The following is a 9,697-nucleotide window of genomic DNA, read 5'->3' as shown; positions in this document are numbered from 1 at the left end:
TACACACACATAGATTAGAACACATTAGCACAGGCTTAATGTGTTGGTTAACAATAGAAATACCCTATGTTTATCATTAGAGTATTTAGTTAATCATTGGGTCTAAAATATTTCATACATGACATTTTCACCCCTTAGTAGTCGACTAATTAGGTTAGTACTCGACTACTAAAATGTAAGATCAAAATATAAATTTCTGTAAAAATACATGTTCAGAATTTTGGGTCATGGATTCCTATACATAAGATTTAAGTTTTGAGCATCTTTCAAACAAAAAATTTTCAGATTTTCACTAAGTGTTGAGAAAAATCTTTTTCTGAATTTGCATTTGATCCTCATTCAATACTCAATCAAGTTAGGTAATTTTCAAAGATTCAAAACATTCCTAGCCACTGCTGTTCGCGGGAAAAATTGCTTTCATTGAAGTCATTGTTCTCTTCAGCAACAATTTATCGGTTACAGAAGATCCGGTCTTTTTATAAGATCCAGTTACAACAAAATCAAAGAAAAAGAGAAAATTATAACTTTCCTTCTTTCGAACAAATCGCAAGATCCTGTTTTGCGGTCTCTTGCTTGTGTGAGTTCTTCGCCTGCGCCGGGGTTAATCCGTGGACCACCGCGTGATCTTGATCCGGTCGGATCTACACGGTATGACAGGTGTTATTTTACGAAGGAAATAACAGCCGAGGGGATTATTTCACCAAGGAAATAATAGCCCTAGGTAATCGAAATCGACCAAGCGAAATCGATACTCTTCTCGGGATCAAAAACCAAGTTTTGATCCAGAGGATGACCGTATGGATCTCAGATCTGATCTCTCTCGAACTCCTGCCTTGTTTGACGTGGACGATCGCCGAGAACCAGATCTGAAAAGTTCGAGTCTTCAAAGCTTCAAAAACTCCGAAGTTCAGTTCTTAATCCGGCAGAGTTTCCTCTCAAAAGTTCCAACCAACTCAAACAATGAGCCTAGGGGTCTATTTATAGGCTCCTCAAACCAGATCTGGTGGCTCTACCTAGGTGGCTCGGCCACCTAGGTGGCTCGGTCAGCCACCTAGGTGGCTCGGCCACCGAGCCACCTCTAGGTGGCTCGGGTTTGGCCGAGCCAGGCCGGCCACCTATAGGTGGCTCGGCCACCTAGACACCCCTAGGTGGCTCGGCTTTGGCCGAGCCACCTATAGGTGTCTCGGTTTTGGCCGAGCCACCTAGGAGTGGCTCGGTTTTGGCCGAGCCCTCCAGGTGCTTGCTTCTTCGCCCGTTTTCCGGTTTCACGGTTTATTCGAACTTTATTGTTGATCTGGACTCTGATTTGGCAGTAAATCCGCTTCGGTGTTATGGTCTAACGATCCTGCTTGGATATATCATCCGATGGTTCGTTGGTTTGTCGAATCACCGTGCCGAGCTATGTTAAGGGACCTATAAGCAGTTTTATACGCCTACAGATACCCCCTTCAAAGTATTTCAGTCTCATTCTTTTATAGAAGAGTCTGGAATACTTTGAATATGATTATCCCAACCTTCAATCGGTATGACGGGACTTTTGAATGGCTTCTATTCTTGATTCCTTCAATCCTTCAGGCTATTCGGTGCTTTGTCGAATGTCTGTAAGGGTTCCGGTGCTGCATTTATTGTCTGACCGTTGTCGGAATTTTGAACTTGAAGTCAATTCCTGATTTTCTGATCTTTAGCTCGTGTTTGCTGTTTCAACATAGAACCAACCATCGATTGCTGGCGTTGAGTCTTCATTTGCAACACGTTGTCCGGCGTTTGACACAGTTTATACTCGTACGTCTGTTGGAGTCTTGAGAAGCAGTTTATACTCTTATACTTTTCGGAGTATTGTTGAGTTATCCTTAAGAATATTTTTAGAAAAATACTCTCCAGAAACTTCTCAACAAAAATAGGAAATAGTTTATACTCATATACCTTATTGGAGTACTTTTCATGTCCGAATGAGCTGAACCGGCCTGATAATGACCCAAAAAGGTAGTAATTAGGCTCAACAAATCTTCCAACTCTTCCGAATGTGTGGGAGAGGAATGAATAAATAAGGGACTGAACCATCGGTCGATTTGAAGTCGTTTTGATACTCGGTTCAGCTCCAATTTGAATTTTGGTTTAATCTGGTTCAAACTGGTTCAACCTGGTTCAAGACTGGTTCAACCTGGTTCAAGACTGGTTCAGGACTGGTTTAGCCTGGTTCAGACTAATTCATCCTGGTTTGGTTTGGTTCAACTTGGTCTAATCCGGTTCAGTCTGGTTCAACACTATAAAAGACCTTCTTTTCCTCTGTGAATACTATGATTGGCAGACCATAATACTCACAGGATTTTTGGCAAACCCTCAGCCCTCAACGGGTTTGATAAGACTTTACCGACTACCGTTTGAGTCGGGCTAGCATGCTGATTGTCTAAATCCGTTCCACATGTAACGTTATGCTAAACCGTTTGAGTCGGGCTAGCATGCGGATTATCGGAATCCGTTCCGCATGTAACGTTGTGCTAAGGGAATGAACTCCCTTAGACTTCGTGCTATGATGTCGAATACATAGACTTCGCCATTGTTACGGGAATAGGCTACCCGGCGACACGTGTTAGGTGTTGACTTTAGGGTTTTTGGCAAACCCCCAGCCTTCAACGGGTTTGATTAGCCTTTACCGACTACCGTTTGAGTCGGGCTAGCATGCGGATTGTCTAAATCCGTTCCGCATGTAACGTTGTGCTAAGAGAGTGAATTCTCTTAGACTTTGTGCTATGATGTTGAATACATAGGCTTCGCCATTGTTACGGGAATAGGCTACCCGGCGACACGTGTTAGGTGTTGACTTTAGGATTTTTGGCTAACCCCCAGCCTTCAACGGGTTTGATTAGCCTTTACCGACTACCGTTTTAGTCGGGCTAGCATGCGGATTGTCTAAATCCGTTCCGCATGTAACGTTGTGCTAAGAGAGTGAATTCCCTTAGACTCGCTGCTACGACTTCGAATACGTAGACTTCGCCATTGTTACGGGAATAGGCTACCCGGCAACATGTATTAGACGCTGACTTATCCCTACTTAGGTTTCAGGATAGGATACCCCAGAATCGAACTCCAGTGTCTTCTTCCACGGAGAAAGACTAAACCGGCGACGCGTGTTAGGCGTCGGCATATCCTTTCTTAGGATTCAGGATGAAATTCCCCATGCGTGTAAGGCATGGATTTTGGTGTTATTAATAACAACCTGCCACAATGTTGAATATGTGACCGGGTGTTCTTTTTAACGGTTAAGAACTAACCGGCAGCGCAGGTTAAGCGCAGACTTATCCCTACTTAGGTTTCAGGATAGAATACCCCAGAATCGAACTCTGGTGTCTTTTTCTACGGAGAAAGACTAAACCGGCGACGCGTGTTAGGCGTCGGCATATCCTTTCTTAGGATTCAGGATGAAATTCCCCATGCGTGTAAGGCATGGATTCTGGTGTTATTAATAACAACCTGTCACAATGTTGAATATGTGAACGGGTGTTCTTTTTAACGGTTAAGAACTAACCGGCAGCGCGGGTTAAGCGCAGACTTATCCTTGCTTAGGTTTCAGGATAGAATACCCCAGAATCGAACTCTGGTGTCTTTTTGTACGGAAAAAGACTAAACCGGCAGCGCGTGTTAGGCGCAGACTTATCCCTGCTTAGGATTCGGGATAAACTTCCTAGGATGAATCCTAGATTGATAAATTCTTGAAAAAGGTTGGTGTGGGAAAGGAAGAATTTTATATTCTATTTCCCCGTCTTCTATTAGGGTGAAGGCGAACCCGAATATAAGGAAGGGAGAATTTTATATTCTATTCCTTGATTCTGGAAAGGAAGAATTTTATATTCTATTTCCAGCGCAAAAGAAACTAGAAGTGGGATCTCCACTCTGAGAATCAGACAGATTCGGATAATCCTAACTGTCGGAAGGTTGGATTACCGAATTAAAGGTGAATTCCTCGTTTATCGAGAGTGAATTGTGGTTTTGGTCCTAACTGTAGGAAGGTTTGATCAAACAGGAGTTTGAGGTGATCCTAACTATAGGAAGGTTTGATCACTCGATTTGAAAGTGGATCTCTCGTTCATTGGAGGAATCGAGAGGGGATTTTGGTTTTGGTCCTAACTGTAGGAAGGTTTGACTGAATGAGAGGTTTAAGACGATCCTAACTGTAGGAAGGTTTGATCGCTCAATTTATGGGCCTCTCGTTCATTGGGAGAATCGAGAGGGGATTTTGACTGTGGTCCTAACTGTAAGAAGGTTTGACCAAGTGGGTGTTTTGAGACAATCCTAGGCCACTCGATGAATGGTTTTGACGTTAAGTAATCAGGATTTAACACGTCAAGCTTTGGAAATTGCCATGAATTGGCGGACAGAAAATTTAGTGGATCCACCGTCAATTGACTTGATCAGTGGGGGATTTTTGTGAGGAAAGATTAATCTGTCTAAAGGATCGAATCTCGTCTCAACAAGATAACTCATGAGAATTAGTGAATTTGATAACAATAATGGAAAACATTCCGACATTTAGAGTTTAAATGTGGATGTTTTACTTATCACTTTTATAGTGATTGGGTTATCCCTAAGAATATCACCCGTGGTATTCTTTCGGGAATTTTCGATACATGAATAATCCACCCCCAGCTTCCCTTGTGGAACTGGGTCCGACATTGTACTCAGTTACATGACCGGGTTATCCTTAAGAATATAAAAATTAAAAATTCTCCAGGAACAGGGTTATCCTTAAGAAAAAAAAAATTCTCTAGGAACTTCCCGTGAAAGAAATGAAACAGTTTAGACTCATATACATGTTGGAGTATCAGGGAGCAGTTTAACCTCTTATACCGGTCGGAGGATTGAGAAGCAGTTTATACTCTTATACTTGTCGGAGTCTTGTCGTTCTCAATTGCCTTACCTTAGCGTTATAACGCCGGCTTCAACTAAGGTTTGGATGCTGTTCTTTAAAGTAAAGCATGCCTTGGGGGATGAAGGATCCTCCTGTGGTACGCGCAGTACTTCGGATCCACAGTATTGTCAGCTTCCTCCTGATTTGTGATGGGTGGCAGCTTGATCTTGTTGCCTTCGAGAAGGGTCTCGAAGATGGCTGGAACGTCTTCGTCCTTGAATGAGTACTATTTTTGGAGCCTCTGATCCGAAGTCTTCTGCTGTCTCCGGGGCTACTGTTGCAACGTTTGATCAACAGCCGCTGCAGGTGCCTTGCCCCTACCATGGGAGGTGAAGTTCGAGTTCGGAGGATTAGCCATCGGTTGGCTCCCTCGGCCTTCTTCCTTTTGAGGAATCGCTCGGTTTGCTCTCCTCGGACCTTCAAATCTTTCCATGTTTTGGACGGTGCTGTCCCCATTGCTTCCAACACGTCCAACGCGAGGTTATTGTGGCAAGTCTGGAGAATGAACTCCTCAGTGATCGGGTCCCGACAGTTCATCGCCTTATTCCGGAACCTTTTGACGAAGGTATCAACCAATTCCCCGTCTTTTTGTTTCTCGTCAAGCAATGACCCGATGGATATCTCGGTGTCATCGTCAAAGAAGTTAGTGAGGAATTTAGTCTCCATGCCGTCCCAGCTATTCACACTTCCTGGCTTGAGGCGGCGATACCAATCGAAGGCGGCTCCACGAAGAGTGCCAACGAAGGACCGTACCATCAGAGGCTCATTACCAGAGATAACCCTCATGTGTGATTTGAAGTAAATCAAATGCTGAGTGGGTGAACCCTTCCCATCGAATGGCGTGAAGTTAATTAGATTAAACTTCGCCGGATACGGGATTGATTCCCATTCTCTTGGGTATGGACAAGGAATGCCCGTCTTCTTCATCTCTTGAGCGGAAATCAATGTATTGATTTTGCTCTCGAGGTTTTTAATCTTCAAGCTTTCACCTGTGTTTTCACTAGCATTCTCGTTACCATCCCCTGCATTGACGGGAGGATTATTGGCATTATGATCTTCATTCGCACCTGTGTCCTCATCTTCCTGATTAACCTTGTTCCGCACTTATCATAAGTGACTCGCGGGGTTGTCCCTCGCTAGATACTGTATTATCTGATGCGACTGCAGAGCAGGCATCCGATTCTTCATCTTCTGAAGGTAATCTTGTCCGAATCCTACCATAAGTTCCTCGTACGATGGCTCCAGACTGCAGATGGGTTACACGCCGGGATGCTTCCGGAATCGACTCGGGATTATTCCGTGTCGATGTCCCTTTACTGGTCATATTAGTGGTGACCCTCGGAAATTCTCCATCTTCAACCACCGTTCTTCTTCGTCGGAAACGCCTAGACCTGGGTTTTGGCGTTTTGGTACTGAGCCTTTCAAAAACCAAAATTCTTTCGAGGACTGTCTTGATGTAGTTGCACTCAGACAATACTGCCCGAATGAGTTTGGAACAGGGGCATTGAGTCTTTAGTTCTCGAGGACTCCTTTTCCTGGTTTTACTCGTACCCCCAACACGATAGTACAACTCATCGGCTTGAAGGTCAGAGTAACCTATCGTGTGTTGGCACGACTTCTCAAGTATAACATCATCATTATCGGACGATAATGTTTCCTTCTGAGGGTGAACTGCCTTCTTTGGGCTTTCAAGAGTCACGCACCTCGAAACACGCCTTTGTGGGCGTGAGTTCTCAACGGGCTCCTGGACTTCAATGCGCAAATTGGTGCGCCTAGTTGCCATGATCTTTTTGTCATGTTGAGGGTGATGGCGACTCTCAGCATGTTGAGTCGTTCGGGGCTTCTTTATCGGGCTCAAACGTTCTTGAACTGGAGCTTTGTATCCCTCATCGGGAAGTGGACCGAGACGCTCCAAAACTGACTTCTTTCTTCGGGATGATTCTGTGGGATCTCCCGGAGCAGCTATGGGAATTATCGGCGATTTAGGTTGGTTCGCCGGAGGTTGAACCTTTGCTAAAGGCTGCAATGGTTGCTCTTTAGCCCGAATCGCCGCTTCAGACTTCGGCCTCCATACTTGGCGGGTTGGTGGTGGCTTCTTGGCCACCTCCTTCTGCAGTCTTCTGCGGGCTTCTTCGACTTGAGCCCGTGCCTGCGCTAACAGTACGCGGCGCTTGCGAATGCGCTCATCAAGTGTTGAACGATTCCGTTTGACACGAATCCATTCATTCGTTGGCGGCTTGGAGGAGCTGCCATTCATTGGTTGTTGAGGCTGTTTGCCTCTCCTGTTCTTCAGATCCGCGTTATAGCGGATTCCGTCAGTGGACTCCATCGCCTTTGCGAATTGCCGCGCCAGGCGTTGACATCACCTCTGGCGGGCACTCTTTGAGAGAGTCACTACGCCCTCAACGGCGGAGGAATTAGCGAGAACAGATTTGACCTGGTTGGAGGTCGGTGGAACTTCACCCGATGCAACTTCGGCATCAATTGGGGTGAGATCTTCGTTGGCATTCTGCACTTCTTCGTACCAACGGACTTTTCTCCTAGAGGAGAACTTCTTGGACTTGAGGGGGGAGGTGGATCCGGATGAGGATGACAGATACTCCTCGAACTTTTGTTGGTCGAATTCATACTCGACCTCCTCCTCGACCAGGATCGAGATCCGCGGCTGCGACGCAACGATCTCTCTTGCTTGTGTGGGTTCTTTGCCTGCGCCGGGGTTAATCCGTGGACCACCGCGCGATCTTGATCCGGTCGGATCTACACGGTATGACGAGTGTTATTTTACGAAGGAAATAACAGCCGAGGGGATTATTTCACCAAGGAAATAATAGCCCTAAGTAATCGAAATCGACCAAGCGAAATCGATACTCTTCTCGGGATCAAAAACCAAGTTTTGATCCGGAGGATGACCGTGTGGATCTCAGATCTGATCTCTCTCGAACTCCTGCCTTGTTTGACGTGGACGATCGCCGAGAACCAGATCTGAAAAGTTCGAGTCTTCAAAGCTTCAAAAACTCCGAAGTTCAGTTCTCAATCCGACAGAGTTTCCTCTCAAAAGTTCCAACCAACTCAAACAATGAGCCTAGGGGTCTATTTATAGGCTCCTCAAACCAGATCTGGGCTTAGATCTGAGCCCAGATCTGGTGGTTCGGCCACCTAGGTGGCTCGGTCAGCCACCTAAACCAAAAATCCAACCTCTTAAACAATGAGCCTTCAAGTCTATTTATAGGCACCTCAAACCAAATCTGGGCTCAGATCTGGGACCAGATCTGGGCTCGGCCACCTAGGTGGCTCGGCCACCGAGCCACCAAGAGGTGGCTCGGTGAGCCACCTAGGTGGCTCGGCTTTGGCCGAGCCACCTAGGAGTGGCTCGGTTTTGGCCGAGCCCTCCAGGTGCTTGCTTCTTCGCCCGTTTTCCGGTTTCGCGGTTTATCCGAACTTCATTGTTGATCTGGACTCTGATTTGGCAGTCCGGATCCTGATTTGGCAGTAAATCCGCTTTGGTGTTGTGGTTTAACGATCCTGCTTGGATATATCGTCCGATGGTTCGTTGGTTTGTCGAATCACCGTGCCGAGCTGTGTTAAGGGACCTATAAGCAGTTTTATACGCCTACAACTGCTATACATCATAATACTATCAAGGCTTATAGGAATCAAGTTGTATCAAGACAAATGTTCTCTCGGGTCTGAGAGGTGTAATCTCTTGGTGAAGAGATTGGGTGCAATTTATAGGGACTTGCAAATTGGTCAGGTTTGATATTTTGATTTTGTAAGTATTTCAAAATCATAGTGGAACTTTCAAGCGGGATTTGCTTGGGGACTGGATGTACACCTGAGAGGTGGAACCAGTATAAAATTCTGTGTTTGTGATTGTTATTTTTTATGATTGTGCTATTTCTTTGTAAATTATAATATTCTTTGCATTAATTTTTAAAAGAACACTATTCACCCTCCTCTAGTGTTTTATTGTGATTTGATCAGATCCTACATAAGTCTGATGACACATTTTGTGACTTTAATTGCATCATAGTTCCAAGAAATGAGGCTACCGAAGGTAGATGATTGAGAGAGTCGAAATTGACGGATGTCTCCTTGAGATATTGCCTAGTCTTTGTTATGTTTTCCAAATAGCGTTTGAAGTGATTGATGCCGCTCTTATGATGAGCTTGAAACATATGGCCACATAATGCACATTTGGCCTTTTGGTTGAGAAGTGTACCGTGGTGATCCCAAGTGATTTCTCTCTACCCAAATAAATTCCACACATCAGATCTCAGTCTTTAGGAGCTCTAGGTATTGCATCATCACCATCGGATTCGAGATCAATCAGTATTAGAAGGAGTAGCTATATGAGTAGTAGGACTCATTTTGGTGTTGGGAGTTAAATTTTGCCCTTCATAATCGGATAAGGAGGCCATTGGAATTAGAAAATTAGAAAGTACTAGAGAGAAGAAGAGACAATAAGAGAGTATAATACTATATTACAGAGAATAATAGAGTAGTAGAGAGAGGCAAATGAGTTTTGGATGAGAAAAATAAATAAAACCCCTCTATTTATAGAGATAGCTTTCTAGCCAAATGACCAAAATATCCTCAAAGTTTGATAGTTTTTGACCATTGTTATGGGTATTTTGGTCATTTGATCAAAAATAGCCATTATTGGCTACTTTATCAGCCAGAACCAGGCAGGGCCCAACTTGATCCAACGACTAAAAAGCTAGCCATTGAATTGGGCTGGGTTAGGGCCGCTAGGTCCAACAACCACTTTTTTGAACGTTGGCTCGGGTCCAA

This window comes from Asparagus officinalis, unplaced genomic scaffold, assembly GCF_001876935.1.
Source record: "Asparagus officinalis unplaced genomic scaffold, Aspof.V1 AsparagusV1_Un169, whole genome shotgun sequence".
Taxonomy (NCBI): domain Eukaryota; kingdom Viridiplantae; phylum Streptophyta; class Magnoliopsida; order Asparagales; family Asparagaceae; genus Asparagus; species Asparagus officinalis.
This window is presented reverse-complemented; position numbering follows the sequence as displayed.